This window comes from Sceloporus occidentalis, unplaced genomic scaffold, assembly GCF_023333645.1.
Source record: "Sceloporus occidentalis isolate IW3139 unplaced genomic scaffold, rSceOcc1.0.p SCAF_86, whole genome shotgun sequence".
Classification (NCBI taxonomy): Eukaryota; Metazoa; Chordata; class Lepidosauria; order Squamata; family Phrynosomatidae; genus Sceloporus; species Sceloporus occidentalis.
Genome location: NW_028317066.1, coordinates 2,009,962 through 2,026,583, shown reverse-complemented (window position 1 = coordinate 2,026,583; position 16,622 = coordinate 2,009,962). Strand labels below are relative to the sequence as shown.

Sequence of the window (16,622 nt, the reverse complement as noted above, 5' to 3'; positions counted from 1 at the left end):
TCCATTAAACATGATTAAAAATATTTTGATTGACAAGTGGCATCATGTCCTGTGAGACTGCCATAGAGTACTGAGTCAGAACCGAAGGTATGATAACTGCAGAGGTCACTTCATGCTGTCTGGCACCAGGAGATGACTCACAACCAATACAGTATACAGCTCACATGCGGATTGGTGTGGATTGGATTGGAGTTGTGTGTGCAAGAGATAGTGAAGTTGATGGAAGTCAGAGAGCTTCCAAATATTTGTATTATTTTGCAACTCAGGATAGAGAACCTCCAAGGACTTGGGTGAAATCAACTGTGTCTGTGAGTTACTTTTAAGTGTGGACAGTAGTCAGTGCATTGCCAAAACCTATATCTGGATATTTGTTTCCATACTCTGCTATGTTATTGTTGAGCTGAATCAGGAAGTGTTTCTTTCAGATCACGCTGTACATTGGCTTATGAACACGACTGGAATTCAGAGCCAAGAAAGACCTGAGAGCCGGTGTGCTAATCCCTTTTGTCTGAGGTATTTGCATCAAGCATCCGTTGCATTCAATTTGGATTCAGACAATTTTTTCCCCACCCAGGAAACATACTAAAGCGATTTAAACCATTTTGAACCCTCAGTCTCTGTCCGAAAGCAACAATTTCAGTATAAATGTCTGCCCCGATATTTACTGTTCTTTGGTGTCAGTCCCGTTGCAGAGAGAAACTCTGTTGTTTTATATGGCTAAGCGCCTCAATATACTGAGCAAACACACTTTCCGTTCCCTTGCAGGACCCTCAGCAATTGGAATCAAGGACATTCTAGGAAATGTATTACCATTAGTATAGCTTTACATTATTCACCAATCCCACCTTTGTTACTTACCTCTTGTGTGTATGTACGAATGCTTGTGTGTGTGTGTGTGTGTGTGTGCGTGCGTGCGTGCGTGCATGCATTTTTGCTTTTTCCCTAAATAAAACATAAAACCCCATTTGAAATGCCTCTGGAATTATGTGAGATTGCGTGCCTGGTATAGTTGGGCTGACCTCCGAGGTCACTGTTGCCTGAACAAAATTATATCTCTTCTTTGGGCTAAGTACCAAATTCCTCCCCCCCCCCCCCAAAAAAGCATAGCACTTGCGAGTGTCCTCCCCAGACTCCAGCATTTTGGGTAACAAAGGGCCTCTGGAACCAAAAATGCAGCTAAGCAAGCTCAGGTTGGAAAATAAAAGTGCCTTTTCTCTAATTGTGTCCTCCTTTCCTTCCTTCCTAAATATTACTCATAATTGCTAAATAAAACCACTTTATATGACTGAAAACAAGGACCTGAGCTGGTTCTCATTAGTTCACTGAAACCAGTTCTGAAAATCTGTCAGAACTGCCTTCCAATCCCCAAGGCCCCTCTCCTGGCCCTTCCCAGGGGTCCCTTCCTCTCCGCACAGAGCTAGGCGATCCTGGCTTGGCTCCTGCCTTCCCCTCCTGGCTCCCAGAGGCTTGATCCACTTCACTTTCTCCCTCTGCTCTCTAACCTTCTTTCTTGCCCATCAGCATCTCATTTTCAGCATCTCTTCCCTGCCTTTCAATTTTTCACTTTCTGTCTGTCTCTGTATCACAGACACATACCCACAGAGTGTGATGCATAAAAGGGACACTTTGAGACCCATTTGTTGGGAAAGGCAGGATAATCAATATACAAATAATTCATTGGCAAAGGCAGAGCAAAGGAGCTGGGACCTGGACTCCAATTTTGGTGAGGGTCAAGTGCCAAGGAGCAGCCTTAAAACAGCCTTAAAACATGTATCAGACAGGCATGGTCTACTGATGGGGTTTGGAGGAGATCTCAGGGGCAACCCTACATTGTATTGCCTGGGGGGGTCGGAATGAAATAATATTTTGCATCCCACAGCATCCCTTTTGGGAAGTGGAGTCCATTTTGCCAAGGGAGGTCTTTCCCCCAAGAAGACTCTCCAGAGCCTTAAAAGGATGGAAGAGGGGCCAAAAAAGGTAGGAAACCTGCCCAGGGATGTGCTGAGTACCATTAGGGTGTGAAAATCATTAATCTCTATGGCTTCTTTCCACAAAATCCTAGAATAGGCAGTTTAGGATGGAGTATTTAGAATCCTTAGATACTGGAGAAAAATAGTGCCTCACTGAACTACAGATTCAAATACTCTATCACAATTAAACTACACTTGAAAGGGATCTAGGAGTCCTAGTAAACAAGAAGTTGAACATGGGCCAGCAGTGTGATGCGGAAGCTAAAAAGGCCAATGTCATTCTGGGCTGCGTCAATATGAGTATAGTTTCTAGATCAAGGGAAGTAATAGTGCCACTCTATTCTGCTTTGGTCAGGCCTCCCTTGGAATATTCCTGTGTCCAGTTCTGAGCCCCACAATTCAAAAAAGATGTTGTGAAGTTGGAACATGCCCAGAAGAGGGCAACCAAAGTTGTGACGGATCTAGAAACCATCAAGCCCTATGAGCAGCGGATTAGAGAGCTGGGTATGTTTACCCTGGAGAAAAGAAAGTTAAGCGTGGATATGATATCTAAATATAGGAAAGGGTCATATTAAGGATGGAGCAAGCTTGCTTTCTGCTGCTACAGAGAAAAGGAGACACCACAATGGATGCAAGCCACAGGGAAAGAGTTTCCACCTAAACATTAGGAGGACCTTTGTGACAGTAAGAGCTCTTTGACAGTGGAATATACTCCCTTAGAGTTTGGTGGAGTCCTCTTCTTTAGAGGCCTTCAAAGAGAGGCTGGCTGGCCATCTCTTGGGGGTGATTTGAATGTGTATTCCTGCATGGCAGAAGGGGGTTGAACTGGATGGCCCTTGTGGTCTATTCCAACTCTATGATTCTATAATTCTAGTGGAACCATAGCAACATGATAATATAGTATGAAAGGGGCCTTACTCTTTATATAAAGAGTAATGGATTCAGGTTCCTTACCTACAGAAGCCACATTCTCATAATTGTCCATCATTACATAATTGTACAAAAGTTTCTGTTTCGTCGTCAACAGATTCCATTCATCTTCATTGAAATATACTGCCACATCTGCAAAGGTGACCTGAAATAGAAAATAGCCTTCATCCAGAGAGTGACTAAGCAAAAGGGGAGGAAAGGACATGGTGCATCCCAAATATTATTTCATCCCTTCAGAATTCAGTCCACGAAATAAACTTTAAATTCTGTCAGCAAGAAAAAAGCTATTGCCTGTGAGATCCACTTTGTCTCGAATCCTTTCAATATAATAAAGAATATAATTTAGGCCATGGGTGGGATATTGAGGATGAATTGGGATACTGACTTTCCCAAAATATATAGTACATTCAGCCACAAAACAATTATGGTGCATTTAGCCATTTCTTGCCAAATTTCAGAGGAAATGTCATTCGTAAAAAACAGTTCTGGGGAGCACTGTGTACATGAGGGCCACTGGGCCCACCCCCAATTTAGATCCAGAGATGGTCTCCCCTATCCCCAACATTTTACAGACCAGAAAAGCAAGGCACATGTGGACAAGCAACACTAGAAGGTGGTGAGGATGGCCAAGGTTGTTTATGAGCAAGATCACACAAGCTAGGAAGGGCACAGCAGTTTGCTTTTGACTCAGCCTCCTGGCAAGGGAAGACCCTGGCAGATTCTCTCCTCTCCTCCCTTTTGAGTTGATGAGGTGCAAACTCCTTGGAAGTCATTTTGCAGCAACCCAAGAGAGCCGAGGAGAAGGGGGAAAGTCGGTGGAGGAGAGAGAAACTGGGACATTTTTGAAAGCCCCTGAAAACGTGGGGTGACAGAGAATTAACCAGGACTTTCTCTGCCAAACTGGGACAATATGTTCTCCACTTGCTTTCATGAGCTGGCTCAGCAGTGACACAAATGAAACTAATAGGATGTTGACTCACCAAAGAGTTGTTGTTCTTTGACAGCCTCTTTCTCTTGGAGCACAACACCCTCTGCTTGGCCTCTGTGTTGGCCATTAGGTGGGCGGGGAGGTGTGCGGGGAGGTGGGGGTCCTGGTAGCCTGCAGTTGGGTCTCTTCCAGTAAAATATGTCCCAAAGCTGTATACAAGGAAGCCGAGATGAAGTTCCTGAGAAAAGAGACTAGGGTTAGGCTTGGTTTGTCAGAAATCCTGCAGCACTCAAAGACACAGAGAACAGCATGCTGCTAGTGAGATACGCAGGTGACATATGCCTCCTTTGAGCCAATGCAGAGGTGGGCATCCCCTTCCTCCCTCTTCACCAAACAAATCCTCCTGGAGTTAGCATAGATTCACTGCAGCTCCCCTACACAACAGATACTCCATGTTAAAACGCTTTTGACGTTGCTATGTTGCGCAGCACGTGAGGCAACACGTTAATGTACGGCTCCAGATTCTGCACCTTGACTGTAGTCAGTAGCTTGTGAGCTGAAGAAACACCTGTTGCTTTCTCAGTAAGCAAAGAGACACTGTAATCTTCTCTCAGATGAGGCTTTTATTCCTATAAGAAGTTCCACTGTGTGCAACACTATATACATCGACACCCTCCACCATCCACACCAGTAACAACCCACTCTGAGGCACACACTGTCTGACTCTTCCTCAGTGACAGTTGAGAATGACAGTTGGCAGTTGCATCAACATTCCAATGATCTCAGTGACAGTTGAGAATGACAGCTGACAGTAGCATCAACATTCCAATGATCTCAGTGACAGTTGAGAATGACAGCTGACAGTTGCATCAACATTCCAATGATCTCAGTGACAGTTGAGAATGACAGCTGACAGTTGCATCAACATTCCAATGATCTCAGTGACAGTTGAGAATGACAGCTGACAGGTGCATCAACATTCCAATGATCTCAGTGACAGTTGAGAATGACAGCTGACAGGTGCATCAACATTCCAGTGCAGATACAGAATTAGTCAGTTTTAAAAGAGTAGAAGCACCCAAGTTGAATTTTTATCCTGTTAAAATGGTTTTGCTTTTTAAAATTAACCAGTTTGTTTTTCTGTCTAATCCTTGTTCTTCTTGTTGTTTGTTTGTTTGTATGTTCGCTTGTATCATTCTTGGTAGTATGAGATGGTCTGGCCTGCCTCCTTCCTTCTTCCCTGAAAATCTCTTAATAAGAAAACTGGGGAGACTTTTAAAACCTCCCAAAGGAGCCAATTTTGGCCTTTTTGGGGGTCTAGCCTCCTCTTAGAAGCCAAAGCCCAATGTTTGTGAAGAAGTAGAATAAGGCATGTATTAAAACTATCCCCCCATTTCCGATCCCTTTTAAAACCCATGTTCCCCAGAAGGAGCAGAGCTGTGTAATAAGAAAACCCTCTCAGAAAAGAGACACAAAAGACACACAAATAGACACACTTCCTTCCTTTTGGCCCAAAGAGCCTGGCCTCCTTCTCTCTCTGGAGCCTCAGGAGAGAAAGATAAGCCTCTGTTCAACTGAAGCCTCAGAGAAGGTTCTGGAAGGTTATTCCCCACAGTCACAAGCAGCACAAAATGGCCGCTGGAACACAAAATGGCCACCTCCAACTCAGTGTTTGGCAGCTGGAGGCCTCCGCACACCAGTAAAGCTTCCACTTCCAGGCCTTGTCCCTCTGCTCCCTCTCCACTCCCGTCTCTCTCTCTCTCTCCCCCCCCCTTCCTTCCTCCCTCGCAGAGCTAAATAGAGAGGCAGAAGCTCCTCCCCTTCTTCATTCTGGCCAATGGGGCAGAGGAGCTGGAAGACCCCCATCCCCTGCCCCACCCTCACAGGCTCCTCCTGCAGTTAATATGGAAGAAGGCAGGAGGGACAGAGGGACCCTGGAGCCCCAGCCACACGGACACTGGCCAAAGGCACACATTCCCAAAGCCTAAGACCCATGAAATGGCAGCCCTATGCAGGGCAGGACCCTGCTCTCTCTGGCCCTGTGGATGCTGGGAGATCCAGTCCAGGAATACACTGTAAATCCCATTGGCAAGAGGAAAGGCTACTACTACTCTCTGATATCTCACTAGGTGTCAGAACCTGTTATTAAGATCAGTTTTAAGGTTATATCTTTTCAGTTCATGTACATTCACTTGATTTTAAAACCTCCCAAAGGAGCTACTTTTGGGGTAGTTTGGGGGACAATCGTCGTCTCAGTGGCCCTCCTATTAGAGACCCCTCCTCTTTTGACCCAAATCCTTTATGAGGCCCAAAACCCCTTTGTTAGGAAACGAACACCGAATATCTCAGGAAGGCTCTGTATCTGTGAGGTTGGAATCCTCTGATCAATGGCCCACATCCAAACGTATGCCAAAAGTAGAAAGTCTATTGTAAGAGCATTGCAGTAGTGATCTGTAACCCTTTTTTGCAGAGTCTGAGGCTTCAGAGAAAAATGTACACTTTTAAAATTATTATTATTATGATTAACCTTTATTTATGAAGCGCTGTAAATTTACACAATGTTGTACATACAAAAAGCCCCCTCCTTTCTCCCCCTGCTAGTTCCCCACCCCACACACACTTAGCCAGGTCCCCATCACAACCTATCCTCACTCAAGACATTTGCAACATAGCCAGCTAGTTGTCTAAAACAACACTCCAAAGCAGTTAATAGGGCCCCACTTAGAAACTAACACCACTTTAATATTCTACCCATATACTCTCCACCCCCCCCAACATCTTAGCTAACAGAACAATATAGATCAGATATCTCAAAACATACATGAAGTGATTATATAGCAACTGAATATATACAGCATTATAACTGATCTCAATAACAGGTTCTGACAATATCTCCCAAGGCCCCCTCCCTCCAGGACCCCCTTCCACTCTTCCCCTCCATCTCTCTCTCTCTCCTTTGAAGGCCTCAAACTGCCAACTGCCAAGCACTCAGGCAGAGGCAGCCATTTTGTGTTCTGGGGGCCATTTTGTGCTGTTTGCGACTATGGAGAATGTTCCAGAACCTTCTCTGAGGCCCCAGTTGAACAGAGGCTTCTCTTTCTCTCCTGAGGCTCCAGAGAGAGAAGGAGGCCAGGTTCCTTGGGCCAAAAGGAAGGAAGTGTGTCTCTTTATGTGTCTAGTCCTCTCCTCTCTTGGGAGACTCTGTGGGGCCATGATATTTTTTTTGGGGGGGGAGGGGGAATCCCACAGAAACCAAGGAATCTCAGAGTATGATCAAGATTACAAGGTTGTTTCTCAGGAAGGAGAAGCAAACTAGGAGAGGATACAGCCTTTTGCTTTTGCCTGAGCCTCTGGGAAGGGCCCCTCTTCTCCTTTCTCCTTGGCTGTCTTCATGGAGGACAGACGCCTTTTGCCCTTTGGACTCAGTTTGCAGCAATGGCAGTGAGCTCAAGAACAGGGTAGAAATGGCAGGAGGAGGAGGAAACTGTGGCCTTTGAAGAGCAGCTGAAAAGGTGGGAGGCAGAGGATGAACCAGGGAAGGGTCCCTGCCAAGCTGGGAGAGTTGGAGGGCATTCAGAAGGACCTGGGCCTGGAAATGGAGGAGGAGAAGGGGGCTTGCAAAATGATCTCCATGTATGAGAAAGCTGGGCCAAGTCCATGAAATGAAATGGCCCAGTGAAATGGTGTCCATAATATAGGAGCCAGTGTGGCATAGTGGTTTGAGCACAGCTGAACTATGTCTCTGGAGATCAGATTTAGAATCCGAGCTCTGCCATGGAAGCCCATTGGGGGGCAAGTCACACTCTCTCAGCCTCAGGGAAAGGCAATGGGAAAACTATTCTGAAGACATTTGCCAAGGAAACCCTGTGATTGGTCTGCCTTAGGGTCACCATAAATTCAAAACGACTTGGAGACACGCAATAATAACAACAACAAAAGCAATGTCTATTATATAAAATGGCAAAAACAAGAGTTGCTCTTGGAATTTACATTGTGTTTCTATGTTTTCAAGCTTTGGATGGTTCAATCCATGGGTAAAGAAATCTCTAGATAGAGAGGTCCATCATCGTCCTCATCATCATCATCATGAAAAAATAGAGGGTCTTCTTTATCAGATTTTTATCAGGAGGGCAACTAAAATGGTGAAGGGTCTGGAAACCATGCCCTATGAGGAATGCCTTAGGGAGCTGGGGATGTTTAGCCTGGGGAAGAGAAAGTTAAGAGGTGATATGATAACCCTGTTTAAATACTTGAAGGGATGTCATATTGAGGAGGGAGCAAGCTTGTTTTCTGCTGCTCCAGAGACTGGAGCCCTGGTGGCGCAGTGGTTAAATGCCTGTACTGCAGCCATTCACTCGAAACCACAAGGTTGCGAGTTCAAGACCAGCAAAAGGGCCCAAGCTCAACTCAGGCTTGCATCCTTCTGAGGAGGGAGCTAAAATGAGTACCCAGACTGTTGGGGGCAAATTAGCTTACTTGCTAATTAGCTTACTTGCTGTTCACCGCTATGATCTTTGGAATAGCGGTATATAAATAAAACAAATTATTATTATCTGAAACTGAAATAAATGCAATGGGTGCTTGGTGGAAATACTTCAGCCAAACAGGATTGTCACACCGGCTCTTAGGTCCTTCTTGGCTCTGAATTCTGATCCCATTCACAAGCCAATGTACAGCACAGTATGAAGGCGACACTCCCAGAGCTCAACAATAACATAGTAGAGTACAGAAGCAAATCTCCAGATATAGGCATTGGCAATGCACAAACCACTTTCCACACTTAAAAATAACTCACACACACTTGATTTCCTCCAAGTCCTTGGAGGTTCTTTCTCTTGAGTTGCAATATAAAACAAATATTTACCAACTCTCCTCTCTGACTTCTATCCATTTCACAATCTCTTATACACCCAACTCCAACCCATACCAATCCGCATGTGAGCTATATACTGTATTGGCTGTGAGTCATATCCTGGTGCCAAACAGCATGAAGTGACCTCTGCAGTTAGCTTGCATCATGCCATGTGCTCTGACTCAACACTCTATGGCAGTCTCACAGGAAATGATGCCACTTTTCAATTAAAATAGTTTTATATACATTTAATGGAATATTTTTTAACTGCCTGACTATCTCCTTCCACTGATTTCTTCATGGCAGTTCTCATTCAATCACTTCTTTGGTAGCTCCTATGAGTAAGAATACAGTCATTATATGGATTTGGGGGCATCCAAAACGGGGTCATGCTCAGGTCATTCACACCAATGCTATTAATTTAATCTCAGATAGAGAGGGGTGAACGTGGGGCTGAATCTTGGGGTAACACTTTCCTCTCTTAACACTAATATTCAGTTTTGCCTGTCATTGTCCTCCTTTACAGAAAAATTTGTCAGTCATGAGAAAGTCCACACAAGAAAGAAGCCACATAAATGCCAGCACTGTGGGAAATATTTTGCTTACATGTCATTCCTAGTCATGCATCAAAGATTCCACACAGGAGAGAAGCCATACAAATGCCAGCGTTGTGAGAAATGTTTTTCTTCGAAGTCGCACCTAGTGACACATCAGAGAGTCCACACAGGAGAGAAGCCATACAAATGCCAGCGTTGTGGGAAATGTTTTTCTTCAAAGTCATACCTATTGGCACATCAGAGAGTCCACAGAGGAGAGAACCCAAACATATGCCAGCATTGTGGGAAATGTTTTTCTTCAAAGTCAAACCTATTGGCACATCAGAGATTCCACATAGGAGAGAAGCAATACAAATGCCAGCATTGTGGCAAATGTTTTTCATTGAAATCAAGCCTAGTGAGACATCAGAAAGTCCACACAGGAAAGGAGCCACACAAATCCCAGAAATGAACTAACATTATATTTGTCAATAAGCAATACTAAAGAATATATTTTAAATCCCGTGGTGATGAAAAAGGCCCTTGTGATTTCGTGTGTTAGGTTTGTGTGTCGATATGTCTCTTGACTTTTGCAATGCGGTCTACAAAGGACTGCCCTTGCACCAAGTCCGGAAACTTCATCTAATTCAAAATATGGCAGACAGAGTGGTCACTTGAAGATCTAGAGGTGACCATATTAAACCTATACTAAAATCTCTTCACTGGCTGCCTGTTAATTTCTGGGCAAAGTACAAGATCTTAGTAAAGGCAAAGTACAAGGTCTAACCTGTAAAGCCCTTCATGGCTTCGGTCCAGCTTATTTACGGGATCGCCTTCTCCCATATAATCCGCCCCACACATTGAGGTCCTCTGGTGAAAACTTACTATTAAAAACTAGCAAAGACAGCCTCAAAGAGGGCTCTAATAGTTTGACAGGACAGAATCTAGATAGACTCTCCCTCCAAACAAAAAGTATTTCACACTTCCACTTTCTCTCCTTTCTGGATATGCTGATGCCTCAAGGGCTGGATTATAATGGTTAGCAAAACAAGGTATGAGGTTTGAACTGCTGTATAATTCAAAGGTCAAGGTTTCTATTTTATTTTTTGATAAACTATTATTTTCAAGGTGCAACTTTATAAATGGTTTTATATAGATAGATAGATAGATAGATAGATAGATAGAGTTATAGTTGTTATAGTTATAGTTATAGTTTTAATGCCTTTGCATTGTTTTGAATTTCTGCTGTTTAAAATTTGTTATTATCCACCTTGAGTCTCTATATTGGGAGAAAGGCTGGATACAAATAACTAAATTAAATAAACTAGAGATCCTATGGAGATCTTAGAGTTTCTTGGTTTAGATAGCCCCTCCACCAACAGAGACGGAGACTTCAGAGACTTTATGAGTCTCTCCAGAATTCCTATGGGCCAATTTTGGCACCTGAGGATACATCTCTTTTGCCAAACATAGCACTTTGATAACACGAAACTTTCTCGGTCCAACACAATCCTGGGATTTCTTGTTTCATGAGGTACAACTCTCACTAGAAGTTAGCTCACAAACTTTGTTCTCACTAGAACTGCACTAGGGCTCTCTACCTAGCAGCCAATTCTAAGCACCCCATTCACCAAACTACAATCCCCAGGATTATATAGGATGGAAGCACAGCTGTTAATATGGCACCAAACTGCTATGATTGGGAAGTATGACTAGGCCTTTGGTTGCCAACTTTCTGGTGTCCCTCCATCTCTCTAGTAAGGTTGTGAATTCAGGATTTTCTTAGGTCCCATGGTTTGTGAGCTAAAACCTAGGTCCTGGGGCAGCTCATGCATAAAGTACCAACTAGAATTGCTCACATCTTGTCGTTCAAATATATTCCATATACTTTTCTGTATGGAAGTGAAGAGAGACATGTATGCAGAGTAGTGAGCCCCTGTAACACCACAGCCAATCCATAGACCACTGCAATCTTTGCCAGTTGAAGCAACCAATGAATTAAACCTTGCAAATTCTAATAAGCTACTGCTCTTCCATATGAGCTGGAGATTAGTGCAGAGCCCTTTCCTCTTGACTGGAGCCGCAAAAATGGAAAAGAGGCACAATCGTCACCTTCCTGAAAATGATCCCTGAAAACTGGAAGCTCAATGCCAAGCCCTGATGTACAGCCCCCCTACTGCTCCATGCAAAAAGGGCAAGGAAAAACACAGGTTACAGGAGAAGATCCCAAATAAAACCTGATCCTTTCTAGCCCAGGTTTAGATCCTGGGGACAGGGAGGGAAATCAGAGTTTGACTTGGGAGTCAGTGCATGTTGTGTGTGTCGATATAGGGCTAGATAGGAGACAGAAATTCATCTTCAGCATCTTTTCTCATAGTCACAACCAGCTGAATTGTAGCAACACCTCATTTATGCTAAAACTGATGCTTCCGTAATTGACACTGTCCTTCAGATTCTATATACTCATAATAGAATACAGGATGCTCAAAATAGGGCAGAGGTTTATTTAATGTTTCTGTAAAGACAAGATACTTTCAGACCAAGAACTTTTTAGCAGAAGTAGCATAAATGAAGATTATAATAGAGCTTTACAAAATACAGTAGCCCCTCCCAATTCATGAGGGATCCGTTCCGGACCCCTCGCGAAAGTAATGACTCTCACATATTCAAGTCCCATAGAAAATAATGGGCTGTACACCTATGGCACCAGGAGGGGAGGTGTATGCAGGAGCATGCCGTTTTATTAATGGTCGCCTGTCGCTCCCGCGAGGAGTGAGGCTGTGGATACTAAGTCCGCAAAAAGGGAGTGACAACTGTACAACAAAATGTATGAAGGCTGCCTCTCCAAAAAATATTTCCTATTTAAATTTTTTAATTAAGTCTTATCAAATAATAAACATATAAACCATCAAAAAAGTACTTTCAACTGCTCACATTTCTACACTTTCTCTCTAGTGGATACCTCTAAAGGTATAAGAACAAAGCATTTCACACATTTCTTTGATTTCTCCTCAGTTTCTATTCTCTGATGAGTCTCAGGTTCTTCTATAAAAAAGGGCAAAGACAGAGAAGAGTCATATCAGCATTAAGAGAGGAGGGACGCCTGGGATCTACTATAGAGCTAAGCAAAGGTCATCTAGGAAAAGAAACTGGAGAGATAAAGTAGTTTCGGTGTCCCTCTTTTCTTCCTTTCATAGATATTAGTCACAGTTGCTAAATGGAACTCCTTAAAATGTTGGAAAACAAGGACTTGAGCTGGTTCACTCCAATTACTTGAACCAGTTGAACCAGGTGTCAGAACCAGGATGTGAAATTTGGATTCTTCCATAAATGTTGGTGTATAATTGGATTCTTCCATATTTGTTGTTGGAGAAATATGGAAGAATCCGAACTGAATGTAATTATATAGTTTATAGAAAATGGTAGTGGTGTTATATATTTGGAAAAAGGGGTTGAGTGAAGTTTGTGGAACTGGATGGTGGGAAGGTTAATTCATTGAGTTTGTGGAGCTGGATAGCAGAAGGATTGATTCCTGGAGTGAACATAATGTGGAGGGAAAGGAATGGGACCCATAGCAAGCAGCCAAGCCTCACTCGCCCACATGCCCCCTCCTCGCCCCCCAACCCTGATGGGAAAGCTGAGAAGGGGAAAGGGTTGGTTTGAGTTAATTTTAATATATATTATTTGGCCAGATTGCTTGACTGGGTTTATTGGTACTTTGATTGAATTTAAGGTTGCAAAATGGTGGGAGCATATGGGAATTATCTCACTGTTTTGGGGAGGTTTGCTGGGAACTTGCTGACCATTCAGTGGTTCTCAAAACAACTTATTTGGGGGGGAGATTTTGGATGATGAGGTAATTAACTTGTCAATTATATTTTTAGCAGGAATAAAATACCCAATAGATCTTGATGTGGGGTGGGATGTTAATTGGGGATATAAAATGGTCAAATCTTTATTGTTATTTAGATCTGACTATAACGCCACGAACCGTGCCTTTTATGCAATCTCTTTCTTTCAACAAAGTTTTGAGTTTAGACTCCTGTTCTGAAATTTGACTTTGTTGATGAAGACTTTGTTAGACTTGCTTCTGACAATCATTAACAAAGCCAAAATACGAGTAAAAGGAGTGTCAAGTAGTAGATACTCTAAGGAGGTATTTATTATTGATAACGAAATATAAGTAAAATATGTCATACAAGATATTAAGAATCTTGCAGGTGCAATATTTGTAAGTATATAATATTCAATTCATACAAGCTATTAAAAAATAGACCAAAGCGTCCAATTCTGAGACTAACTTCCAAGATCCGCTCTTTAACTCTCTCTCTCGATCTCCAACCGACACAATTCCCCCAATTGTCTCTTGGTCTCTCAGGCCTTATATCTCCTTCTCACGGAAGCTTCCAGAAGAACCTTCATCTTGCTCTCTGATTGGTCAAGAGAGCCTTCCGTAGCAGTGATGTCATTCTGCATTTGCATAAACCTCCATTCACTGCCTGAAGAAGACCTCCATTGACTGGAGCCATGTTATTAAAACAACAACAACCCCTCTTGTCCTTGGAAGAGATTTCCAATGATGCCTTGCTTCCCAGCTGGGAAAAAGAGGAGAATTCCAAAGGTTCCCATTTCCACTAAGATTAGGAGCTCCCTAATTTCCATGGAAGAGGTTTCCTAAGGCATGTCCCAGGACAGAGGGGGGAAGGTGGGTTCATCATGGGCGAATTACCATTTGTCAGCTGAACTTGGGGCTCAGGGTCCCTAAGAAGAGGAGGTGCCCAGGCACCCCAGAATCTCCTCTGAGCCTCCAGGAGAGCAAAATTCAGGGAAGGGACAGTCTGCAAGGGGCTCAGAGTCCATCAGGGCAAACCTTGAGGGCCCTTTCCCAAAAGCTGGCCAGGATTGGTTTCAGGGGCTGGCATTTTCCTCTCAGAGGACCATCAGGATCTCAAAGACCACTCCCCATTTTGGATTTTGTTCCTTGACTGTGCTGCCCTCAGTGGAGACTTGCTTGCTCCTAAGTTGCCATAGAGATGAGCATGGAACGTATAGGGAAGATGGCTTTTGCAGTCTTTTCCACCATTGACCTTACCTTGTCAAAAGAGAGCAGGAAAGTAGTTGGGAGGAGAAAGCAAAGTCCCACATTTGCTCCCATAAGCTCCCCCTGAAGCTTTTCCCAGCATGCCCTAGTCCTCAGTCTCCCTCCCAGGCTCCTCTGTTTCCTAGAGAGATGGAAACCTTCAAGGGAGAGTCTTTGGGAGTCAAGCCAATCTCTCCTCTGCTTCTCCAAGGCCTCCTTCTCCATCCACTGCTGCTCTTTGGAAGGGAGACATAGGCCTGCTACAGACTGCCAAAATAAAGCTGCTTCGGGTCTCTTTGAAGGTATGCTGTTTAAATGATGCATGCACCCTAAGAATCCGGAAGCTGCACCAAAGCTGCGACTCTTAGGACCCATGCGTCATTTAAATAGCATACCTCCAAAGAGACCCGAAGCAGCTTTATTTTGGCAGTCTGTAACAGGCCATAGACTGCTCTTGGGAAAGTTGCTTTTGGAGGGACAGGGACTCCCAAAACTCTCAGTCTGCCTCTAACATTAAGTATGTGAAATATCTGCAATGAACTGGGCAAAATGTTATGTCAGGAGTGGGGATCCTGTGGCCTTCGCTCTGTATCCCCATCAAGAAAAAGACTGAATCTCCATGACTGGTGCTATGTTTCATACTTTTGGGATGGGCAGCCAGGAAAACAGAATGCTTGAAAGAGTTCAAAGGTTTATTGGATGGAGATAGAAGTGCAAGATGCCTTAAAATCATATGTTCTGAATCAAAAACAGCATCAAAGGGGCTCTAATAGTTTTACAGGACAGAATCTGGATAGAAACTTCCTCCAAACAAAAAGTATTTCACGCTTCCACTTTCTCTCCTTTCTGGAAATGCTGATGCCTCAAGGGCTGGATCCTAAGCAAAACAGAGATAAGGTTTGAACTGCTGTGCAATTCAGAGGTCAAGGTGAAATTGTATATGGTTTTTTTCAAGGTGTAATTATATAAATGGTTTAATTTTAAAAAATAGTTATAATTTTAATCCCTTTGCATTGTTTTGAATTTGTACCATATTAAATTTATTGTTAGCCACCCTGAGTCCCTATATTGGGAGAAAGGATGGATGTATATAAATAAACTAAATAAACTGGAAATCTTTTGAAGATCCATGGGTTTCTTGGTGTAAATAGCTCTCCACCAATAGAGACAGAGATTGAATGAGTCTGTCCAGAATTGCTATGGGTCATTTTTGGCACCTGGGTTGTATCTCCATTGCCCAAACCTAGCACTTAGATACCATGAAACTTAAAGGACTCTGTCCAACAGAATCCTGGGATTTCTTATTTCATGAAGTACTTAAAATTATATAGCAACTCTCATGAAGGACTGCACTGGGGCTCTCTACCAAGCATCCAATTCTAAACACCCCATTCCCAGGTTTCTGTAGGATGGATCCACAGCCAGTAACATGGCACCAAACTGGTACAATTGGATAATATGTACAGGACTTTGGTTGCCTACTTTCTGGTGTCCCTCCATTTCTCTTATAGGGTTGTGAATTCAGGTCCTGAGGTTTGTGAGCTAAAACGTAGGACCTGGGGCAGGGCCTCTAGCGATCTCATTCAGCCTAATGCATAAATTACTAACCACAGTCGCTCACAGTTTGTCATTCAAATGTACTCAATATACTTTCCTGTGAAGAAATGAACAGAAAAAATTTTAAAGGTCTGTTCCCAGATCAAGGGGAAATGAGAGAATTATTCTTTCTCACTTGCTTGGAGAGACAGGAAAAAAAAGCGTGAAGTCAAAGGCTTTCATTGCCGGCTTCCATAGCTTTTTGTGGGTTTTTCGGGCTATTTGGCCACATTCTAAAAGAATTTCTTCTGATGTTTTGCCAGCATCTGTGCCTGGCATCTTCAGAGATTCCAGCCACAGAGGCTGACGAAACGTCAGGAAGAAACTCTTCTAGAACATGACCACATAGCCCAAAAAATCCACAAAAACCTAAGGATAAAAAGCATTTAATTTAGCCTCCTTTCTAGCCAGATGGTGAATGCAGAGTATAGGAGTGATCCCTTGTACCACCACAACTGAGAGAAAGCAAGAAACTAAACCAATCCATAGACCCCTGCAATTTTTCTAGTTGAAGAAACCAATGAATTAATCCTTGCAAATTATATTAAGCTACTGCTCTCACATCTGATCTGGATGTTTGCACAGAGCCCTTTCCTCTTTCCTGGAATTGGGCTCCCTCCAAAATGGAGAAGAGGCAGCCTCATCTCCTGTCTGAAGATCATGCATGAACACTGGAAGCTCAATGCCAGGCCCTGATGTATCGTATCTTTACTGCCACGTGTAAAAAGGG

The 16,622-nt window shown here is 43.3% G+C and overlaps 1 protein-coding gene across 1 annotated transcript in view; it reads right to left on the bottom strand.

The window, feature by feature from the left end:
- LOC149284993 (uncharacterized) overlaps positions 1-16,622 on the bottom strand; it is a 61,896-nt gene that overhangs the window by 1,098 nt on the left and 44,176 nt on the right. The window lies entirely within an intron of this gene.